At 46.6% G+C, this 19,441-nt stretch overlaps 1 long non-coding RNA gene across 1 annotated transcript in view; it reads left to right on the top strand.

Moving 5' to 3' along the window:
- LOC116861896 overlaps positions 1-19,199 on the top strand; it is a 70,259-nt gene extending 51,060 nt beyond the window's left edge. The window contains exons 2-4 of the long non-coding RNA XR_004381554.1: positions 11,462-11,546; positions 18,792-18,978; positions 19,120-19,199. This is a non-coding gene — a long non-coding RNA (uncharacterized LOC116861896). The remainder of the gene's footprint in view (positions 1-11,461; positions 11,547-18,791; positions 18,979-19,119) is intronic.
- Positions 19,200-19,441: the final 242 nt, after the last annotated feature.

Genomic DNA, 19,441 nt, shown 5'->3' with positions numbered 1-19,441 from the left:
GCATTATGCACCTATATGGGGCTTGAGAGAGGTGCTGTCAGCTGTGCTACGTCCCCTGCCCATGACTCTTCCATACTTGGGAGAGGATGACTCCTTGAGATCTAAGGGTGACCTGCTGAGTTGTCAAGGTGATGGACCCTCCTCCCTCTCTGGGCCTCCTGTTGCTCCCTTCCGTGCTGTCCCACGCCTGGGGAGGGCTGGCTCAGAGCTCAAAGGGGTAGGTAGCAGGAGCTAGTCTAATCCTTGGGGCTCATCTGTGAAACCCAGTGAACTCTGGAGCTTGAAACATGTACTGCTCATGGCATGTAAATACTCGTGGGTACTGCAGGGACATGGCAATAAAAGACACTGAATCAAATGTCAAGTCTTCCTTCAATTCACTTTTAAGCCTTCTGATTATATCTAAGAGAGAGGGCTATTTGGTACAAATATATTTAACACTTGCCTCTCTTACATCTGGTAACCTCTTTTTATTAAAAAGAGGACAGCTGGCCTTGGATTCAGGACCTTCTTTAGGGGACAGTATCTAGCTGGAACTAAAAAAAATTGCCACTTTAAAAAAATGATGTTTATTTTATAGTTACATTTTGTTTGTGGCAAATGCTACTGATTTCCCTTTATGGTAGTGAAACAGATTCCCTCAATACATTTTTTTAAAAGAGTGAAATTAAGGCAAATATTAAGTAAACAAGAAGATGAGTGGTTTCAGTTTGTGGGGAAAATCCTGAAGGTGCTGTGACTAGGGCTGGAGTCGGGTGACCTCCCTATCACTGGGGGACCCTGGAAACAAGAGGGCAGTGCGCCCCCCCCCCCCGCCAACACTCCCTCACTGTTCCAGAAATCATAGTAACTCAGCACAGATTCCAAAGTACTTTAAAAATACCACTGTCTTTTCTGTTTGAAAAGGAATAGATGTTCTTTGCAGAAAATTTGGAATATATAGAAAATACACACAAATATAGAGGACATAAAAAAAGGCAAAAGAAGGAAAGGAGCAATCCCCTAATCTCACCAGAGAGATAGCCCTTGCTAATGCCTTTGTTTATTTTCCATTAGTCTCTTAATACGCAAACAAACATACATTTTTTTCCTCCTTTAAACAGAACTGTGGTTACAATGCACATACAGTCTTGCAATCTGTTTTCTCTTTTTTCCCGCTTATGATATTGTGAATGTTTTCCCATATCACAATTTTCTGTGGTGCTCAGAGTTTCATCACTGAGTTTAGATTAATCTGATACTATTAATTGAAGCTTTTTCTAGACTTTGGGGACACTGTGGGCCCGAACAAAGACCCCAGCCTGCAGGAATTGACATTCTAGGTGCATTTGGAGATGGAATGCAGTTGCTCAACCAATCCTTTGTGGTTGGAGACATAGAAGCTCCCCGTTTTTTTTGTTTTTGTACGTAAATAATGCTGCAATCAACATTCCGGATACTGACATCTTTTTTGCACATTTCTGTTTCCTTTGGAGAAATCCCTAGGAGTAGCATCTCTGGACATAAAAATATGGGCCTTTCAAAGTGTTGACATGTCCACTTTCCTTTTCATGTGATTATTTGCCATCTGTATATCCTTGTCAGTCAAGCGTCTTTTAATGTGTTTTGCCCATTTTATAATTGGACTGTTTGTGTTCTGATAACTTTTGAATTTGAGAGTCCTTCATATATTCTGAATACTAGTTCTTTTTGGATGTGTGGTTTGCAACTATTTTCTCCAGATGTGGACCTTGTCTTTTTATCCATCTTCAAGTGGCTTTTGCAGGGCCCCAAATTTAATTTTGATGAGGTCCAGTCTGTCAGTTTCTTGTACTTTTCTTTTAAGTCTAACCGTATGCATGACTTAATAATAAGCATAAGAAGAATAAGAATATGTATTTCCCGGGGACCTACTAGCCCCAAGTATTTGTTTAGAGTGGAAGATACCATGCTGAGTAAAATGTACGGTTCTTGCCCATACAGAGTTAGACCGGTAGTAAAAATGTAATTTTGATATGTAGTAATACATCTAATTTAATATATAGTATATTATTTATAGTATCAGTACAGTATGATATTATATACAATATATTTTTATAGTATAATTTAATATATAGTAATTATATAATTGTGCTGGGTGAAAAAAGCCTTCAAGGGAAAGAGGAGGTATTCCAAGAAGGTGAAGTAGATGGCAAAGACCGCTTCCCTGAAGAAGGATGGTATGTGTGGAATGAAGAGAATGAGAAGCTATTGGCCAGTTGGAGAGAGAGGAGCAGACCCAGGGCCCAGTCTTGGAGTAGCAGGAGCTTGACGTGTTTGAGCGCTGAAAGGCCAAGGGAGGAGAGCCTGGCAGACATGGCCACTGGGAGGCAGACCAGGCAGGTGTGCCCCGTAGGCCTTGGGGGGGTTGGGACTTTATCTCGACACCAGTAGGAACCAGTGTAAGGTTGCTTGGGTTGCGAGCCATTTACTGAACTTTGGGAAGAACAGTATCGTATTCCTTGTTTTGCAGAAATCTCAAGTCTGTATTCATGTGAATAAGCAGACACTGAGATTAGTTGTTGACTTTATTTACAGATCCTGAGGTCTAGAATCTACCGCAGTAAAAAAAAAAATCATTTTAGAAACTTCCACTTTATGTCTAGGATATGCAAAATGGCCTATAAATTATGAGGGAGATACAGTGGCCCAAAGGAAAATGAAAACAGCTCTGGCCCCCTCTGATAAGTTGGATGACATTAAGGATTTCTAGGGGCCTGAGGTTTGGTGGGCATAGAAACTGGGGATTGGACCGCCTCTGTTCCTTATGCATGAAGTAGGGGCGGGGGCCTGGCTATGACTGACTGACTGGCTCCGATGAGGCTTGGAAGTATACGGGGTTCCCAGGTCTTTGTGGGGTCACCTCAAATTTACTTCTGCATGTAGGGACCATTTCTTAGCACCTCGGACTCAGCAAAATTCTGGAAATGCTCGCTCCCTGGAAAATGGATCACCTTTCTCCATCTTGTTTGCTGGGCCAGTAGGAGTCTTAGGGCTGTGTTGAGACAAAAGGACAAGATTAAAGAATATAAGAGACTCCCAAGGGGCACCCGGTTGCCTCAGTCAGTGGAGCATGCAACTTCCCATCTTAGGGTTGTAAGTTCGAGCCCCATGTTGGATGTGGAGATGCCTTAAAAATAAAATCTTAAAAAAAATAATAAAGGCCTCTCAAGGCATTCTGTGTACCCAGAATTCTCATTTGTAATGCCTGTGGGACACACATGCGCCATGTGACTACTTCTTAGTGGCACTGGCCCTTAACCCGGGCCTGTTGCCTGACCGATGAAGTGAGGAAGGCATCTCCGTGGCAGAGTGTGTTTGGGACCCTGACAGTGTCCCCAAAGGTGCGTATTGGAAAATGTGGGCTAATATTTCAGCAGTGGTTCTGTGCTGCCCTGGGATGTCCTCGGGACTGTGCGAGGCCCCCACAGCATCCTCACCAGCTTCTGCGGCTCCCGCCCCCTCCCTGGGGAGAAGACGGCTGTTGGAACGTGCGTGAGCTCCTCCGAGGCCGTCCACCCACCGAGCTGGCTCTCTGTGGGGGCGGAAGGGAGTAGGCCAGTTGTAACACCAGCTGTCAGCACACAAACTGCTTAATTCCAAAGCCACGCCACAGGCAGAATTGAAAACACCACACTTGAGTTAAAGTAAGCTCAGGAAACAAAGAGAGGAATTTTTGACACACAACAGAGGGACAGCGGGTAGGAGGGACCCGGGAGCCCTAGATGGGGGTCTGTCTTGGTGACGCCCAGGAAGCCTGTCAGACAAACCAGGTAACTCTTCGCCCTTTGCCCACTGTCATCTTAGAATGACCGGTGTCCGTGGGCTCTCTGAGTCGTCTTTTCCCTTGCTGGTCTGACACGTGAAATGGGGCAAATTGTGGACTCAAGGAGGGTGCAGACCCACCTTTCTTTCAACTGTGTAGAAGATCTGAGAGGGTGGGCAAGAGAAGAATGCTTATGCCCTCCCTGCCTGCCTTCCCCTACGAGGGACAGGCTTCTCGTCCCTCTGCATCTCGAGGACTCAGCCCTGCCCGTGGTTAGGATGTTTGGTACGTAGCTCCAAGCAGAGGGGACTGGGAAGCACTTAGATAGGCCACTTTACCATTCTGTGTGTTTTAAAAGTAGACACAGCTTCAGAGGAAATGCAAAACAGCAGCTCTGGGTGGTGGCAGTCCCTTTTCCTGTCACGGTATTTGGGATGTGTCTGAAATACCTAATGGGGAGGGAGCCTTGAGTCCTTGAGTCTCCAGTGGAACTGGAAAGTTTCCTTTCATCCGCTGGGTGGGAGTGTGGGCCACAGCCCGTGGCACCATACCTTCTTGTCCATAATAAATTTCCCCCACCCTGTGCTCCTTTTGACACTTGACATTATTCCTTGGGTAGGTCCCTGTCACTTTACCATCCATGTTCATTCCATGGGCATTTGTAGGTGCCTAGCCTTGGTTCCTGGGAAGACCAGAAGTAAGACACAGTTCTCATTTACTTATTTTCCCTGCTTCTCCTTTCCCTTCCACTGGGTGGGCTGTGCCCATCTTGAGGGCACAGGTGATGTCTTCTTCATCTATGTGTCCCCTGGGCAAAATAGAGCACCTGGCCCTACGTGGGTACCTGGCGGACCCTGAGCTGGAAAAGGCATTAGGAAGGCTGACCTTACTTCTCTCTTATTTTGCTCTGTTGTCGTCTTGGACTCAACATCCACTCCTTCAGCCAGCCCGTTCCGAGCGCGTTGCCAGATGCTGGGACTAGGTGATGTGGTGAAATCAGATGTGTGTCTCTCTCCTCACCATAGGTGGGATGTCTGGCTGTCTGGGCCACTCAGCAGGTGTGGCCTGCTAAGTCCCCCAGGTATGGAAGGAGAGGTGGTGGGATGGAGACTTAGGATCCCTGCCCCTCCCGAAAGGAGACAGTAGGCTTCTGGATTTCCAAACACTTGGCAGATCCAATGTATATCCGGTTTACTAGTCAGGAAAGCCTCTAATGGGTGAGCCAAATGCTCAGATCTTTCACTGAAGAGTTTAGTTTAGCTGAGGGATTCATAGGTGGGCACAGCCATTGCTCCCAAGGAGAGCTGAGTTATAATGCCAGGGTTAAAGCAAACTTCCAACATGTCTCCTGCTCTAGAGATGTCTCAGCCAGAGATGGGTCTCCATGGGGTGTCTATCAGGGACCAAAGCAGACTTCTGAACCCACCCTTGATCTCCCCTTTTTTCTTGATGCTATCCCTGGGAAGCATGGCAGGTTGTAGAAATAAAGCACAAGGATGTGGAGCTGGGGAAGGTGAGCACATCATATTCTAGAGTTTATGGGACTTTCAACCTGTCCTCAGGGAGGATTCTGGAAGCACCCTGAGGCAACCCTCCAGCCTTGGCACCCCAAGACCTACTCCTGGCCCGGACAGGGGTTTGCTCCCCGAGGTCCCTGTCTCCAGCCCTCTCGGCCACGTGGGCATGAGGCTTAGGCTCTGAGCTTCCTTCCCCTCTCCCCAAGGAGCTGCTTCCAGGAATTCTCACCTTCTCCAAACCACTAGGGGAAGCCCCTTCTTGCCTCCTCTGACTCGATTACATTGCTTCTTCTTTGAAGCTCAAAACAGAGAAGTACACTGAGGAGGAGAACTTATTTTTTCTCTCTTCACTCTGGAAGCCAGCCTTGATCCGAATGTTCCTATAGCAACATTAATTCTCCCAAGTTGCACCTGCTGTATGATAAGTGATATATATAGAAGGCCCAGTGGGGTCCAAGTACCCCATATGTGCAAGCGAATGAGTTAATGCTGCCTTGAGAATTAGCAATGTTCTGCTTCCTGATTTTCTTGCTTTCAAGCTACAGCCCGTGTTTGCTGGGCACGCTGGATGTGGGGTTTGGGGAGCAGTAGGTGTGGGTGCATTTCTGGCAGCGACCCACCTCCACGGCAGAGGGAAGGGCGTTTGCAGAATGTTTGAGTCTCGAGATGGAAATAGACTTGGGGATGCCAGTGTCCTTCCTAGTCACCACTGAATGATTCCTCGAGCTCAGCTCTGGCTGCCTTGGCCTCCACACTTCTCTGACGGCAAAATTCCGCAGCCCAGGCTTTGTGAAGAGTGTGGGAAGGATCCCAGGATGACGCGCTGGCAGACGGGGGCCAGCCAGGGCCGGCGTCTGATGCTGCCTGAGTCCTGGGGGTGGGGTGGGGAGGAGAAGTAGGCAATCCTGGGCCAGGGTTTGTGCCTCTTGGTGCAAAATGTAGATTGCTTGGCTCTGGGAAGGTTTGGGCCCTTTGTGGGTCTTCAGGTTATTGTGTATATTGGGTAGGTTATATGCAGTGTGAGTGAGAGAGTTAATGGCCACGGGGCACCCGGGTGCCTCAGTCAGTTGAACATCTGACTCTTGATTTTGGCTCAGGTCATGATCTCGGGGTCATGAGATTGAGCCCTGCGCTGGGGCCCCGTGCTAGGCATGGAGCGTGCTTAAGATTCTCTTTCTCTCTCTCGCTCTGCCCCCTGATCTGCCTTGCTCCCTAACCCAGAGCCCACAGTCTGTCTTTTGCACAGAGGCTAATCCTCTGCTGGTGAGATGCCAGGGTAGGATGAGACCTTCTGAGGCAAATGGTGAGGTGCTCCAGCACCCCGTGTAGCTGGTGGCCCGTCTGCTCCAGAGCCCCTACCCCCATGGCTCTCAGGAGGCCTTGGCCGTGGCTGGGGGCTTCAGGCCACGGCTGCATCTCAGGCTAAAACTTAGAATGCCGTCAACTGCCAGACAGCCTTGCCCTGCTGGTTGCTGCCCGGTAGGGACTTGGGAGTTTTTCCAAGAGTTACCTTGAAACCAGAGGGTGAAGAGTCCCACTCATTTCTGGCTGTTGCTGTTTCCTGCATTTAATGAAAGGCCTTTTTCCACTCTGCCCTCAGCCCCCAGATACCCTGAAGGGGTATAAAACTCAATAGACACAGAGATAAAAACCCCTGTAAAAGTTCTTGGTTCTGAACCTTCTTTTATGGCTCCGTTTGGGAGTGTTCCTGGGAGGCTGTTTTGGGACATGAAATGGTCCATTTGTCCCCTTGTAAAGCCGAGGATGCCCTGTCCTCCCACCCGTGCCTCTGGTCCTACCGCCCAGCAGAGATGGTGGCCGGGTATGGGCCGAAGCTCTTCTATCCCTCGCTTCTTTCCCCTTCCTCCCAATGACCACCCAGCTGGCCAGGATTCACCTCATGGAAGGGATGGTGAGGCAGAATGCAAGAAATTGCAAGTTGGTTCCTAATTTTGGGGATTCAGAGGTATAGCGGTTTGCTCAGGCTGCTGTAACAAAATCCCGCAGACTGGGAGTTTGTGAATCTATTGTTCACAGTCCTTGAGGCTGGAAGTCCGGGGTGAAGGTGTTGGCAGGGGGTGACTTCTTCAGCGACCTCTCTCTTTAGCGTGTGGTGGCTGTCCTCACGTGGTCTCCTCTCTATGCGTGTCTGTGTCCTAATTTCTTTTTATAAGGACAGCCGTCACATTGGATTAGGGCCCACCATTAAGAATTCATTATAACGGGGCTCCTGGGTGGCTCAGTGGGTTAAAGCCTCTGCCTTCGGTTCCAGTCGTGGTCCCGGGGTCCTGGGATCGAGCCCCGCATCGGGCTCTCTGCTCAGCATGGAGCCTGCTTCCCTTCCTCTCTCTCTCTGCCTGCCTCTCTGCCTACTTGTGATCTCTTTCTGTCAAAAAATAAATAAAATCTTTAAAAAAAAACCATTATAACATAATAACCTCTTTAAGGACCCTATCTCCAAATATGGTCACGCTGGGAGGTACCAGACGCTGGGACTTAAACATGAGAATTTTGGGGACATGCAATTCAGCTCAATATTCCTTAAGTTTGATTAGTGTAGCTTCTTAAGAAAACAATAAAACAACATTGCAGACCCTCAGTAGTAACTTAAATTATTTTTTGCATCAGTATTTATTATTATAACATTACAAGATTTAGTGACATTTATTGAGTTCTCCCCTGGGGCCAGGCACCGTGTGAAGTGCTTTCCTCACGTGCTTTTCTTTGATTCTTATGACCACTCGATGGATAAAGATCATAATATTCTTGATTCCACATCTTAGAGAAGTAGGTCAAACTCCATATGCTTATAACTTGTAGACAACTCATATACAAGTTAAATACAAACAAAATGAGGGGCACCTGGGTGGCTCAGTGGGTTAAAGCCTCTGCCTTCGGCTCAGGTCATGATCTCAGGATCCTGGGATCGAGCCCCGCATCGGGCTCTCTGCTCAGTGGGGAGCCTGCTTCCTCCTCTCTCTCTCTCTCTCTCTCTGCCTGCCTCTCTGCCTACATGTGATCTCTGTCTGTCAAAAAAATAAATAAAATCTTTAAAAAAATACAAACAAAATGATAAAACCAATGAAATTCAAAATAGTGACATTCACTTCATGGAAAGGATGATGTTGTTTTGCTGACACTAAATCACAACTTGCAACATGGGTCTAGAACTGACCATATAACCCAGGTTCTTTGCAGACGGGCACGCTTACATGTCTTGGCAGTGGGGTGGGCTGGGAGCAGGGTTGGCTGAACTTTTCCACCATTTTTCATCTGTTCAAACCATTACTGGTGCCAGGACAGGGATTCCTTCTTTTCTGGACCCCTTTCTTCCCTTCCCTCCCTCATTCCTTGTTGAAGAACCAATAAAGAGCAGATACGTGATTTGCCTAACAACGCATGAAAGTTATGCTTTCAGATCTGCCAAGATTAAGAAAGGTTCACTGTGACGGTCTGAAGAATCTGAGCTATCTAAAATCTCAAACTAATAAAGCATCTGGAAGATCTGACCCTGTCCCACACCCCAGTATGGGGTATGGATCCAGAGGGAGGGCGTAGGATGGAAAGAAACCTAGAGAGCTGTAGCAGATCAGAGAAACCAGAGAGTGAAGATAGCAGGTGTCCGGCTGGGGGATTGAGAGGTGATTCCGTGGAGAGCAGCGTGGACGTGTTATATGCTATGCCCTGCATTCTCCTGATGGGTCCCAGGTCAGTCTGTCACAGCACACGCCCCCTTCCCCCACACCGAGGTCGGAGTCACTCAGGGCTTGCACTCCCATGAACAGAATTCTAGAAATTCAGTTGGCCTTTCCTCAGCTGCATTGCTCCCTCAGCCTCCAACGCTTCAGTCTTAGATGACGGCAGAAGTGTGCTTTGATACCTACGGGATGCAAAACACGAAACCTGGCATGGAAATCACACGGTGGTTGGCCACCTACCTGATCTGGAACATGTTTACACTCATTGTGTCTTTTAGATGGATTTTCACCAATGTAAAATGGTAAAAAAAAAAAAAAATTAAAATGACCCCAAGCAATTGTGGACCCCCTGAGGATATATCCATGGGCCTCCATTTGAGAGTCTTAGAGTCTGTCCAAAGGAGGACAGAGTGCTTCCTGAGGAAGCGCTAGCCCTAAGGCAGAGGAAGTGGATTTTAATTCCATGGTGCTATTCACTGGCTTGCATGATTTTAAGGTAGAGACTTCATTCCTCCAGACCTCTGTCTTCTGAAAAATGGTGTATTCACAAGAACAGTGGTGGGGGCCAAATGTGACCATAAGGACACCCTAAAGACATAGTGTGCCTTTGTCAGCCAGGGTGGCCTGGCCACCTGGACGGTGTGGTGCATGGTACTAGTGGAGGGGATAGCAGGTGCCCAGGGTCTGGGGCTGATCTTCCTGGTCCCAAGGTCTGGGTGTGGGGGCAGCTGGGAGGGTGTTAGAGGTGCAACCCTGTTAGGGTACGCTGCTTGGTAAAAAGGTGGTTGGAACCCACTTCAACTATGATGTTTGACTCAAAGGGCAAAGGCACTGAGTGATGGCTTCTGAGGAGGGCAGGACTGGTCCTGAGGCAGGGCTTGGGGGCGGGGCACAGAAATCCTGCTTTGTACTCAGAGACTCACCTCCCCCGCCCCCAACGCCCCGAGGGCCCAGCTTTTCTGTAGAGCCCTTCCCCTGCTGGGACAACTGGGACAGAATTCCCCAACCACGAAGGACTGAAGAAGGCTCTGGGAGTGGGATATGCCTATATCTCCCTGGAGGTAACCTTTGGAGTCTCCATGAGTAGGGTAAGCAACTTTGGTTCCCTCCAGTGCTGGAACACAGGCCAGAGCTGTGAGTCCACAAGGCTGTGTGGGCTGGAAGGGACCCTTAGTGGGAAGTCGGGTGTCTGGAGAGGGGAGAAGGCAGGCAAGATGAGGCTACAGAGGTGGGTGAAAGCCAGAGCCCCTAGGTAGGGCGGGGTCTTTCCCTCACAGTAAGACGTGCCTCACTGGGTATTCTACTCCTTTTGACGTGGACAGAATAGATGTAGGTCCTGGATTAAGAGCCTGCATGGCCTCCTCTGGCCAGCATGGCTTCCTTCTCCATCTTTCTAGAACTCTGGTGGGCTCTACCTGCAGCTCCAACAAGGACCTGCATGGGTACCAAGCAGGGTACCACTAACAGGGTTGCACCTCCAACACCCCCCTCCCAGCTGCCCCCACACCCAGACCCTGGGACCAACAATGAGTCCAGCTCATTGCCATCCACTTGGTTGTTGCCCAGCCTCCCAGGCTTTGCTAGACCCAGCTCTGAACGTGTCCATGTGCCACACGCATGCGTTTGTCATATGTAAATAGGTACAGGGTGTGGGGGGGTTGGGGTGGGAAGGCCCAGAGAAAAGGACTGGACACCTGTGCTTGGGTCAGGTATGATGGGAGGTTTTCGGGGACCAGCCTGCAGCAGGCACCGTGTGGTTAGTCCCTATAACCACAGGGGAGCTTGGACATACCCTCCCTTTCCTACGGAGAGTCTCTGCTCCTGCTGTGGCTGGGGCTATTATCTTACGGAGCCAGGTGGCTGGCTGGATGTATGTCCGTTGAATCAGAGCTGCAGAATGGGGTCGCCCAGCCACCCTGCTTCCCTCTCAATATGGGGTGCTCTGCGACCCAGCTCAGGACAGTTTCCAGCCTTGACGCTGCTGGGGTCTGGGGTTGACTTGGTGACTCCGGGCCAGTACCACAAATTTACTGTTATTCCTGTTTGGTAATTAACACCCTCGCTGCTTGCTCCAGCAGCAGATGGGAGAGATTTAAGGGAATATTTTAATCTGAAATCTAGCAGCATGGAGACGAGAGTGGCATGGGAGACAGGGCTGCGAGCGGCATATTTATCGTCCGAGGCTGACCGTCCACCCGAGTGAGTTCTGTTCGTCACTTCAGACGGAGAGCTCATCACTCTCCGTGTTTATGATTTCAATGCCTGTCCTTCAGCGGGGTTGCGGTGAATTAGCTCGGTGCCATTTTCTAAAATATCAGGCATTTTTATACATTAGGTAGAGTGAATGGCAAATACTTGATGTAAAGTCTGCAGTTTTACTCCATAACCAGATTGTAAAATATGAACTGAATTAATCATAACTGCGAAGACTAATGGTACGTTTTCTCTTATTTTATCTTTAGTGCCTTTCAGATCATGTTTTAAAACCTTCCACGTCTGGCGTTGGGAACGCAGCCGCGGCTTGGTGCTGGATAGCAAGAGGCAAAGGTCAGACCAGAGGCTGTACAAATATTGCGTGCTGGATTTATTGTTTTAATTAAGAGTGTGGCAGTTCATCATAAACTGTTTATGGCGTTTCTGCACAGTGCAGCATTTTGAAATCAGCTGTTTTAATGAAAACATAATGTCATATCTGTCAAAGTTCTAAATATTTTGAAAGTGAAATATGGAAACAAGAACTTTAATTCTGGGTTTACTGAGATTAGCTCATTGAATTGCTTTTAAATCCCTTAAGAGGGTCCCATCATGGGTACCACATGGTTTCGTGTAGGTGACTGGGAAGAAAAAAAATTCCAGGAGGCTCTCAAGCTGGTTATTTAATAGTGAAAATACAAGTTGAAGGTTAATGTATCGAAAAACAAAACCATTACAGTTGGCGTTGGGGTTTGAGATTAAAGATGTAATCATGGGTGTGCAGGGGGCTTGGTGCCCAGTTGTTTGGGGAGACCTGATTGTGTCGAGAGGGAGCCAAGAGCCTCCCAGGGCGGGAGAGAAATGGAGGCGCCCCTGTCCTTTTCCAGTGGTGAAGCTGCCACATCGCCGTGTTTGCAACTAATTATTTATAATGACCTCAAAGATGATGAGGTTTCATGGACTTTTCAGGCTGAGCAGTTTGCAATCCTAGTAATTCCCTCTCATGGTCGCTGGGCATCTGTGTAGACATGTCAGCCATTCCCGGTTACATTTGTTAGGGAGTTGGATAAAATATTTGTCTAATCTGGAAATTGTATTTTTAGCTGTACCCTCATTGGAAACAGAAATTAAGCTTGTCATTAGATGCCGGGCCACAGGAGTTGACTGAACAGGGTAATGTATGTTACATTCTGTGCTATACTTGGTCAAGTTTCATATATATCGTATTCCACATTATTTTATTAACTTTAATATCTGCACTTCCTATTACCAGACATGCCCCTCATTCAAAGCACAGAGGCACAGTTCTCTAATCAGAAGTGACAGGCTATATACTTTCTCTCAGCCATTACTCGGTAGCCTAGAGCAAAGAACTCTGTTTCCTTGAAAATGTTTTGAATTGGGTTATTTTTATTGAAGTATTAAAGTAATTCTTCAGATTTTAGGCTATTATTTAAGTACTTTTGGGAGAATACAATAACCTCCGGATTCTATAGGCTTTGTTACTTTAACAATCCAAGCTGCTAAATGCATCTTTTTAATGCTGGTTATATAAGTGTCTCAGAACTCATCTGACCAGCGCAAGCTAAGAGCATGCAGGTAATTATAGAAAATTAGTAGGCTAAATTAGTTTAGGAAAGCACAAAAGTATAATATTTAAACTGCTTGCAAAACAGAGGCCCTGCCTGCCAGGATTGCAGTGACAAATTAGTATTTCTCATTATTTTATCTTTGTGGTTTTTTGTAATTTGGTTGAAATAGCCAGTGGACTGGTTAAGTAAGCAAGCCAAACTGGGCATAGGGTGGTATGTTCTGAGAACGGACCCATGATTCAATACAAATTCTGATCTTAGTGATATAGGAGGCAGCAACAGCAATGGACAGATTCCGACTGTGAGTGTTGGGCAGGAAAACCCATGGTTGGAAGGGACTGCCCTGTTGGGGTGCTTCTTGGGTCAGAAGTTAAGCCACAAGGGCACCTTTCTGGAAGCATCTCCCTTTTACCTACAGAGAGGTGTAAAGAAGAGACAATTCACAGATATGCCCTGAACCAGTGTCTCTGTGACACTCAGACGGGGGCACAGTCTTACTGCACTTTGCATGCCCAAGGGTGAGTGTGTCACCAGAGGTTTGAGTAGGAGAACTGGATTTCACTGAGAGCTCCATACTCACCAAGCCACAGTCTTTGCCATGTTTTTTGTGGAACCCTCCCCTATACCGCTCTTTTGCCCTGCCCGGAGGGGCCAAAGAAAGGGCACCATTGGCTCAAGACCAAGTTAGCAAATAGTGGAGTTAAGACTGGAACCCAAGGTCAAAGTCAAGATACTTACACTCTTTCATGCCTTGCCATCTCCACTGAATCAGTGAGAGAGGTTCCACCTCATTTTTTCCCTTTTGTCGAGTCTCAGGGTAGTTTTGTTTGCAATCGGTCATTTCTGATGTGACCTAGAGATGATAAGGTATCAAGAAGCTTTGGGGAAGGATAGTTTGTAATACATGGCTAAGCAAAAAACAAAACCCCCCAAAAACCCAGTGAGAAAAATGAGCATTAGACCTTTGGAAAAAGAGCCAGACCCCGTATCCTTCTCACATATTCATTAGAAGTACCTTCCCAGTGTGAGAAAACTAACTAAATGAGCCAGTTGCTAAGTGCAAATCGAAGAACCCAGCAGGGGATCTGAGCTGCAAGGTATCCCGGGGAACTGTTGGAATTCATCTAAAAGGCAAAATTCTGGCCAATAATCTAGCTGTTCTGCTGCGGGATCAAGTATATAGAACCCAGAGTTTCTGAAACTTGGTAAGAACTTACATACAGGAGATGGAGGAGGAGAGGTTAAAGCAAATGGGAATACAGGGGGCATTAAAAGCAATGTGGTTTCCAAAGCAACTAGGTAAACATCAGATAGAACCATTTGGTGACTACTCTGGGTGCCATGGTTCTAGTCATTGAACCAGGTCATGTCCCAACATGCTAAAACGCTGGTTGTGGATGTCATTTCTACTAACCTGTATGTGTGCACTCACAGTACACAGTTTAAAATTCATGAAGCCTTAGGGGCACTGGTGGCTCAGTCCGCTAAGCATCTGATTTCAGTTCAGGTCTTGATCTTGGGTCCTGGGATCGAGCCCCGTGGTGGATTCTGTGCTCAGCAGGGAGTCTCCTTGTCCCTCTGCCCCTCCCTCTGCTTATACTCTCTCTCAAATAAATAAATAAAATCTTTAAAAAAATTCATGAAGTCATAGATCTTTATGGTAGCCCATTAGACTAGCATTGTTACCCCCATATCATAGATGAGGAAATGACTTTGCTGCAATCTCTTAGGCCAAGGAATCCAGTTAAGCAAAGCATAGTTTAGTTGGAGACAAAGGGAGGAAACAGTTTTTTAGAAAAAGTGCTTGGAATGACCTTCATTATATGTTCTGCTTAGGAGCTGTCTTCCTTCTACAATGATTGATTTTCTGTGAAATCATTTGTTAGCAGTGGTAGAGACAGTGATGTCCACCAAGCATTCCTCTCCATTCTCCCAAAATTCCCAGCCTCCTTGCAAACACAGAGGGTGTGTCTTCTGCTGGGGCAAAGGGCTGCTTCCAGGTAAAAGCACAGAAGAGCCTGTGTGTGGCTCATCATGACCTCTCTGGCTTCCTCTGCTCATAGAAACCTATGCTGAGATGTAGGCTGGACCGCTGAGTCACATGGGATGTAGCACATCTGTCCTGGGATCCTCCCAGACTCTCAGTGGGTTTTGTGAGAGCGGGAAAGTAACATTGCTGTGTTAAACCACTGAAATTCTGGGGTTGTTTGTTACAGCAGCACAGAACTATCCTATCCTGGCTAACACATCCCCGTAGGCACCTGCCTGGGCAACTTTTCCCCTCTTTCCAAAAGTGGAGGCTCCTCTTCCTCCTCCTTCTATCTGGTTGACTTCCCATCCTATTGGGTTTAGCTCAGTGATGACTGACTCCACGAAACCATTTGTGATCTTCATATTAGGGATGTGGTATAAAAATGAATTGTATTGTTTGTGTAGATGTCATCATTGGCTCCTCTTTGTTGATTGACTGTAACAAGTGGTTTGAGTGTCCACTGGAGGGTAATTTATATTTATTTGAGCTGCCACCAACTCTTACTTAGTTTGCATAAACTCTCTGGGACAGAAGAGGAGTCTCCCCGGACCCTGTTTATCTTGCGAGAGTAAGATATTCTAGAGAGTGGGTCACTCCTCACGTGGACCTCCCTCCATCCCTTTTAGCGATGAATAATCAGTCATCAGGAGAGGGGATTAAAAAATAGATTTATTGCTATTTCTGAAAGTCAGAACTAGAGGATGAGTAAACACAACAGATGTATAAGAATGTAAGTAGAAACACTATTTTACAATAACATGTACTGGAGCACATTTATGTACTGGAAACTATGAAAAATATCTCTCTTTAAATGATTTAACATTCGCTCTTCCTTATATACAGTTGAATTTCCAGTGGGAGAACAAAGATGTGCATGGCTCTCTTGGCCTTCCTGCATGAAAACCCTTCCTTAAAACCTCTGGAATGCTCCACGAGAGCCAGTGTGTGGTTTTAGCAGGATACAGGGACAGTCCTCAGGGCACACGTGTATGCATGTCCTGTCTTCCTGACTCCCCTCATGCATATGGGATCCTTACTTATCATGGGACCCTACGGACAGTCAAGCAAGAAAGTCATTTGGAATGAAGCTGTTAATGAGGTTCCCTTATGGAGAAAATAAGGGAGTGTGCCTTTGCATGAGGAGATCTACGTTCTGTGTCTGCAATGGTTCTTCTGTGAGAAGTCTGTGTTCAGGGTGGTTCTGGATAAGTTGTTTCTTCTGTTGATGGGCGTTAGTTGAAAAAAAATCAGCTTTTGCTGATTTTGCAGCATTGGCCCTTTTTGTCCAGAGGCCACATCAGGTGGGCCATGTGGTTGGCTGGATAGATAATACAGAAAAGGATTCTCATAAAAGGTGCTGATCTACGGATGCCTGTATAGCTCAGTCAGTTAAGAAGCTGACTCTTGATTTCAGCTCAGGTCATGATCTCAGGGTTGTGAGATCGAGCCCTGCATGGGGCTCTGTGTTGGGCATGGAGCCTGCCTGAGATTCTCTATCTCCCTCTCCTTCTACCCCTCCCCCCACCTCCTGCTCTTAAAAAAAAAAAAAAGATGCTGATCTGGACATCTAGGCATACTTCAAGGTCCTTGAAAGTGGATGATATTTGTAGTGTCTTAAAAGTGGATTGGTTGGAAGGGTATTGCTTTGGGGTTGAGGAGCCTAAAGACCAGGAGGACCTGAAGCTGACAGAGTGACCTCTGGAGTGATATGGTCCTACTAAGTATCACAATGGTGCAGAAATGAAGAGCTGGCTGATGGGTCTGGTTTGGTTCACATACTGGGGATGGACATCTTTTTCTGGAAGGGACCTCTTCTTAATGCATAAGCTGCTTGCTTTGACATCTGGGTGGACTGTGTAGTCTTCTTTAATTTGGTTGAACCCAATGACTGGAGAACATAAGGGAACAGAGCGATTTGGAATAAAAGATGAAGTTGAGGACCCTGATCTCACATCCTCTGTTACAGTCTCTCTTTCACATTTGCTTCTGGGCAAGGCTTGGATGCTGGAGGTCTGGTTTTTATGACCCTTCCCCTCATCCTGTCCTGCTTTCCTTAAGAAAGCAACCTGAGGGGTGCCTGGGTGGCTTGATGGGTTAAAGCCTCTGCCTTCGGCTCAGGTCATGATCCCAGGGTCCTGGGATCAAGCCCCGCATTGGGCTCTCTGCCTACTTGTGATCTCTGTCTGTCGAGTAAATAAATAAAATCTTTATTTATTTATTTATTTTTTAAAAAAGATTTTATTTATTTATTTGACAGACAGAGATCACAAGTAGGCAGAGAGGCAGGCAGAGAGAGAGGAAGGGAAGCAAGCTCCCTGCTGAGCAGAGAGCCCAATGCAGGGCTCGATCCCAGGACCCCGGGATCATGACCTGAGCTGAAGGCAGAGGCATTAACCCACTGAGCCACCCAGGCACCCTGATAAATACAATCTTTAAAAAAAAAAAAAAAAAAGAAAGCGACCTGAATGAAATGTGATCACAAAAGTCCCCTCAGAAAAATAAGCACAGAATTTGCAATATTTGGGAGTGAGAAGTAATATGCATGGTTTGTAATCTTCATTTTTACATATGTCTAATCACAAACCTGTGTGTGTGTGCGTGTGTGTATTTTCACGTACGCACACCTGGAATGCCCAAGTTGAACTGCCGCGCTTTGGAAACCTGTGATAGAAAAATAAGATCATATAGGTGTGTGCTGGTTTTCTGTGTGTGTTGAATCTCTGGTTTCAGTATTACCGAACTGGCTTCTATCTTTCCCTCTTCCGCAGTGTGGCACTGAGCAACCTCCATACTAATGCAGTATTAAGGACCGTATAATTAGCCACCTTAATAAATTTTTCCAAGATGGATAGGCGATGTTTGTCTTTTCTCAGAAGAAAACATTCCTCTAATAGTATTCTGTGGGAAGCTATGGAGAGAACAATGCACAGAAATATCTGGAAATATATTAAGATATATGTGCATATATTGGACATTAGCACCATACACTAAGCATATTGGGAATATGCTTCAAAATATTTCAAACATTGTTGACCTTTGCTATATAATCCCAGGCTCGGGGAAACATATTTGCATAGACTTAGCAATATATTGTAAATAACTACATAGGACAGTGTGTATTTTTCCTTAAGATGCAGTATTATAAGCAAGACATTAAATTATGCCTATCAGACAAAGCAGCCAGATCTCGACATTTTTTTATAGCGCATTCTATTGGGAAGACATCCCTGCTTCTAAAAAGCACATGCATTAAGAGCCTGATTCATGTGGTGACATGTGGCATATCCAAATGCATTATGGATCTCTCAGGAATAAAAACAACATAGCAAAACCATCACCTTGGGATGTTCATTGAGTGAATATTTTACAGACACACTCCTTTTATATTTATATAATAATTTAGTGTTATGACAATTTTTTTAGCAGAGTTGGCAGTTTTTCTTTTTTATAATGGTATTATATTTGTGAGCCTATTAAGTGCATATGGGATAAACTACAGAAAAAAGTATTTTTCATAATTCCTCAGGGTGCTTGAGGAAAAAAAAAAACATATTGGTTTAGAAAAATGTTAATAAAAGGTCAAGCAGAACTTTCCAGTGCTTAGCATGACAGCAATGGCAATTTTGAGGCCTTTTTTGAATTGTATATTGAGGAGATGTGGGGATTTATGGGGCTTCCAGGAGGAAAATGGCACCTAATGTCCTTTCTGAAAGGGTGACTGACCCTTTGGCAGGGCTTGTGAGTCTTTAACAAAGAATCACAACAGCGTGTTGCTTCCCCCACCTGCGTCCATCCCCTCCCCTGAACAATGAACCGGCTAGTTTCCGGCTTGGCCTGGGTCCCTAGAAGCCAGCAGGGCTGGGCTGCCAGCATCAGGGGCCGCGCTTGGGTACCTCTCTAGCTGGGCATCCTTCCAGGAGCCAGGGGTGTGCATGGTGAAAACTGGGATACTTCTCCCCTTTTCCATCCTCCCAGGAAGGAAAGCACAGCACTTCCTCAGACCAGAGGCAAAGGCAGGTGCATACAACGGCCACCCGCAGAGCAGCGGTGTCAGTGGACGGAGGTGTGTCCGTGGCCCTCATGGGATGCCCAGTGCTGTGTGGGTATCCCCATTGCTCACGCCATCCCCAGCTTCCTATTTCTCTTGCAACTGGGACATCAGGTAAGAACACGGAAAAACTCTGCATTTCTTAATCTCCACCCTCCTACCCCCCGCCCTTTTCCCTTTCAAAGAACTTGTAAAAATGCAAAAATAGAGCATGGTTATTTGGGAATTTTTATTTAGCTGTTGTCTGAATTTTAGCATGTTTCAGGCAAACCTATACACTGTGATTCCAGAGCAGCCTCAAACGACACTTCGTCAAAATAGAAACGTTCTCCGTGAAGAAGTGGACAGAGTGACGGCCTTGGAATGGATCCCAACTGGCTCCCCAGCAGCAGGAGCCCAGGCGACCAGGTGTCTGGAGCGGCGGGACACAGTGTCCTCCCACGGCCGTTAGGCGGTGGACCTCTGGAAAGGTGGAGAGAAGTCTCAGGACCCACAGGACATCGGTCACACATTTTCTCTGGATGTGCCTGATTGTGTTCTCCTGAGGCTTCACTTCATCTATCCGGTCAGATATTAT

Source organism: Lontra canadensis, unplaced genomic scaffold, assembly GCF_010015895.1.
Source record: "Lontra canadensis isolate GAN:19392208 unplaced genomic scaffold, GSC_riverotter_1.0 scaffold208, whole genome shotgun sequence".
NCBI classification, from domain to species: Eukaryota; Metazoa; Chordata; class Mammalia; order Carnivora; family Mustelidae; genus Lontra; species Lontra canadensis.
Note: the sequence above shows the minus strand (reverse complement) of the source record. Positions and strands in the feature narration are given on the sequence as shown.